Raw genomic sequence first — 4,733 nt, forward strand, 5'->3', positions numbered from 1 at the left:
TGGTTTTCTCTTATGTTAATTTGAGCTTTTGATGAGACACTTTAATATTATTCTTGTTGTTTTGAATTTTAGTAATTGTGGTTTTCTCTTATACTATGTTTACCCTATGTCCTTTTGAGACAAAAAGGGAGAGTATTTTTTTTGTTTTAGACCGGGAATGTATTTCCAAACCGGTCAAGTGTTTTTTTGTCCTAGAATAGCCAAAATGGGAGTTTGTTAGTATTTTATATTGGCACCATTTTGGTTGACAAAAACACTTTATGTAACGGTTGTTTTTTAACAGGATTATCGGTTTTGTTCAGAGTCTTCAAGTAATATGAACAGTTTCTCATTTCATGCCATGTGTATGGTCACAAGTTTCTAAGAAGATGTCCATGAAGATTCCATGCAATTTCCAATTCAGAACAGCCAGTTCCTGTGCAATCGTCCGGACGGGCCTTTGAAGGCGTCCGGATGCCCCGCAGTGTCTAGAAGTTTCAGCGTTGAAGACGTTCGGACGTCAGAGAAACACCGTCTGGATGCTAGGTCAAGCTTCTCCAATTTTTACACAGAGTTAGATTTTAGCAGTCGACACTGTTTGGGAAGTTTCTGCAAGACGTCCGGATGACGTGGCAACACTTCTGGATGATGTCCAGCATTCTAGGATATTTCGGGTTTCCTTTATGAGCGCAGAAAGGAGATACAACGAAGACCTTCCGGACGCTAGGCCAAGCCATCCGGACGTGGACTTGATAAAGATAGAATTACCGTATTTCTGAAAGGATATAACAGAAGACCGTCCGGATGTGGCTAACTTCCGTCCGGATGCTTGACAGCCAGAGCCCGAATCTCAGCAGTTTTAGGTTTCCTGTAAGCCTATAAATAGAGGGCCCTAGGCTTGTAAATTGTACAGAATTCGGTATTGAATTCTCTTAGCTTTGAGAGGGTGTTTAGGGAGAATCGTAGATCAGCTAGCTCTCAAGCCGTTGCCGGTGTGTGCTCTTTGTTTGTGTGAAGTCTATCTTTGGGGTTAGCCCTAAGGTAAATGATTCCATCAAAGACCCCTTCAAGTAGGAGACTTGGTTGGGAAGTGTTCACGATGGACTTCGTATTATAGTTAAAAGTATGACTACTACAATGGGTTTTGTGAGTACGAGTGCTTTGTAACTTGCTTTGTTTTTAGATAGTGGATTTCCTGGGTTTAGATGCCCCGGAGTGGTTTTTCTCTTCACAGAGTTTTCACTTCGTAACAAATATCTTGTCTTATTTAAATTCATCATTTAAAATATTTTGTTGCACACAAACACACACACTTGGTTAAATTAGAAGTCAATATTTATTTTCAAGTTCGATAAAGGTACTAGAAAGAACCCTTCATTGAATGTGAATGGTAAAGCTTTGAATACTTCCAAAAATGTAAGCTTCATGGCTTTCACTGCCTCTATGGATAGAGCCGATGACTCTAGTGACTTTGACCCTCCCATTCTTGTGACGACCCTTTTTTTTTTTTTGCATACAAAAATGGAATCACCACAGTGACTTAACGATTAGTCATTAAGCCAACTCAATGTACATTTCCCATAATATGTATCCAACACATCAGAGATAATAAACAATGCAGCGGAAACTAAATTCATTAACTCAAAAGTGTAAATACAACATTAAAGCCATACATCTGTCTATCTGTTTAAGGCTTAATTAAAACATTCAATACACCGAAAAATGACTATAAAAAATAGGTGTCACATGCGACACAAGCCATATACAAAAGTCTATACAAAAACATGGACTATCCTCAAGTCCGACACAAACAATCGTTGCAAGATGCTTCCCGAGTATAGTGCCACAAGGTCCTCATCGACATCTGCGATATCTGCAGTCAAAGCATCAACATCTACACGATCTTGATGGTAACCACGTTCGCATAGGTGAAAGCATGAGTTCACCAACTCATTAGTATAAAATATACTGAGTATTCACAATGAGCCAATCTCTTTATTTCTATTTTTCTACCGTATGTTTACAATAACAGTAACTACCGCATGATGTTCCTGTTTTTAACATCTATTACCACAAGAACTTCCACCCTAGTGTAAAAGGACCTTCCCCCACAACCCAATATAAGCGTTGGATCTGATGGAGGGTTAAGATGCTGCCACAACAATTGTGTGCTTTTACCTCATCCATTGATTTCTATATAGAGTAATATTCTAGAGATAAGCATCGTCTTGTTCAAGGTTAATTTTTTTGGAATCGCAATTTCAAAAAGTGTAATTTTAAAATATAACTTTTAAAATTGTAGTTAGCATTTTGTGAAATTTGTTAAAAAGTATTTTTTATGTCAATTGAGTGTTCGGATAATATTAGTATAAAAGTGTCGTTTCATGTACACATTACTAATAAGAACATAATAATAGTATGAGTGGAAAACTATAAGAATAAATTTTTTTGGTGGTTTCTGAGTCGAAGGGCACAAACGTGTATTGGAATTTAGCAAAATGAGCCTTAAAATATAGTGGAACAAATATGTTGCACATTCAGCTTTTTGTTTTTTTTTTATTTATTTATTGTCATCTTTATTGTCTAGTCTTCAGTATCAAACGTGAAGCTAAGCTGCCCATAAATTTCACTGCACACATCTACACTCATGTCTTCCTCTGCTCACACACATCCCTTCTTCTCTTGATTTTTTTTTTTTTTTTTTCCTTTTCAAGCAACCCGTATTATTTGTTATTCTCTTATTCTTTTTTTTTTTTTACCTTAAAAGTTAGGACTTTGAATATAGAGAAAAAAAAATATACTTTTAAGGTGAAAATGAATTAAAATTGGATTGCTATACAACAACTAAACAACAAAAGAAATGAAGAAATGTGAGAAAAAGATCTAAAAGAAAGTTAAGAAATTTTGTCACTATCTTTTTTAGTTTTCCTTTTTTTTTAATTATTATTATTATTATTATTTTATATTGAAATCTCAGTTAGAAACAGAATTTGGAACTTTGGTTTTTATACCAGATCACTCATATTCATGGAGTATTTATAAAAAATTGCAAACAACATGATTTACATTTAAATTTGGAAAGTATATACAATAAAGTGGTTGTACTAAATGTTACAATTTAAACTTTAAACAACATGATCAACTTCCTTCAAGTACGCACTTTTTAACCCACCTACTGTTTTGTAGTTCAAAAGTCACAGGACATTTGAACTTCCTTAAGTTATTAACTTATTGGGAAAACTGCAATTTACCCCCCTGATGTTTACACTAATTTGCAATCTTGGTACCGATGTTTCAATTGCGTCAATTGCACCCAAGAAAGTTGCAAAAATTTGCAATCTACCCCCTTCCGTCCAATTGCTCCGTCTGATGAAACGGAAATGCACCCACATGCCGCGCACATGACTTTTTTAGACAGAGGTGGACAAAAATGCCCTCATTTAAACAGTAGTGTTTTGTCCAAGAAGAAACAACAAGGAAGAAGACCAGCGCCACCAGTATCGGCGGCACGAGCGGGAGGTACGTGACCCGGTACTTCTCGATCAATGAGAGCATATCGTGTAGCTCGTACTTGGAGAGGATCACCACCGTCGTTCCCTAAGCTAGCAGGGCCAGCGCGAACACTGCTAGGCCGTAGATGTGGAACATAGGGACGGTGCAGATGAACCTGTGGTCTCCACCGTCCAAATTGAACTGACTCAGCCCGATTTGAACCATAGCTATGAGGCTCCTGTGCAAACCCACCACGCCTTTGCTCGCGCCGGTGGTGCCTGTCGAGTAGAGCAGAGTCGCCATGTCGTCCTGGTGGATATGGTCCCTGACTCGGGGCCCACTCGGCTGCTGCTTCAGCATTTCCTCCAACGTGGCCACGATTCTCGTGTTTTGAATGGCTGGGATTGACTGCTTGTCGAGGAGGACAATCCAGAGGTTCGAACCGACGAGTTTGGGGACGAGTTGTCAGGTCGTGAAAGCGAGGACCGGTTTCGAATCGGCAATTTGCTTGGCGATTTCTCAGGGGGTATTGAGGGGATTCGTGGTAGTTATTACGGCACCGAGGGACATGACGGAGAGGCACACCACTGGGAAGAAGATGGAGTTGGGGGAGAGTAGGAGGATGACGTGGCCTTTCTTGACGCCCATGTTGGAGAGAGATGTGGCGACGGAATCGAGGGCTCTCCAGAGTTCTGCAACAATGAGCTGGCTGTCGGTGGAGGCGTCGACGAAGGCGATCTTGCCATGGTGGGCCCGAGACGAGATGAACGTGGTCACCTCCAGTGAATGGTTCAGTGGGTGCACAGTGGGCTTGCGCTTGCTGTAGAAGATGGAGTTGGAGTTGCAGAAACCGCTCCTTTGATCGATCACCAGGTTGCTGCTACTCTGCGCCATTGCGATACGACGCCGCTTTCTTCTCTGATCTGCTGCCTCTTACACTTTGATTTTTCAGCTCCATAACAAGAAGAAACAACAAGGAAAAAGACGACGCATGCACGTACGGGACGAGTTGGGGTTTTTTTTTGGACAAAACACTGCCGTTTAAATGAGGGCATTTTTGTCCACCTCTGTCTAAAAAAGTCATGTGCGCGGCATGTGGGTGCATTTCCGTTTCATCAGACGGAGCAATTGGACGGAAGGGAGTAGATTGCAAATTTTTGCAACTTTCTTAGGTGCAATTGACGCAATTGAAACATCGGTACCAAGATTGCAAATTGGTGTAAACATCATGGGGGTAAATTGTAGTTTTCCCTAACTTATTT

The 4,733-nt window shown here is 40.1% G+C and overlaps 1 pseudogene; it reads right to left on the minus strand.

The window, feature by feature from the left end:
• Positions 1 to 1,751: 1,751 nt before the first annotated feature.
• LOC133866219 (probable CoA ligase CCL5) lies at positions 1,752 to 4,420 on the minus strand (annotated as a pseudogene).
• Between the last annotated feature and the right edge of the window lie 313 nt (positions 4,421 to 4,733).

The sequence above is a fragment of the Alnus glutinosa genome, chromosome 4 (genome assembly GCF_958979055.1).
Source record: "Alnus glutinosa chromosome 4, dhAlnGlut1.1, whole genome shotgun sequence".
Lineage (NCBI taxonomy): Eukaryota > Viridiplantae > Streptophyta > Magnoliopsida > Fagales > Betulaceae > Alnus > Alnus glutinosa.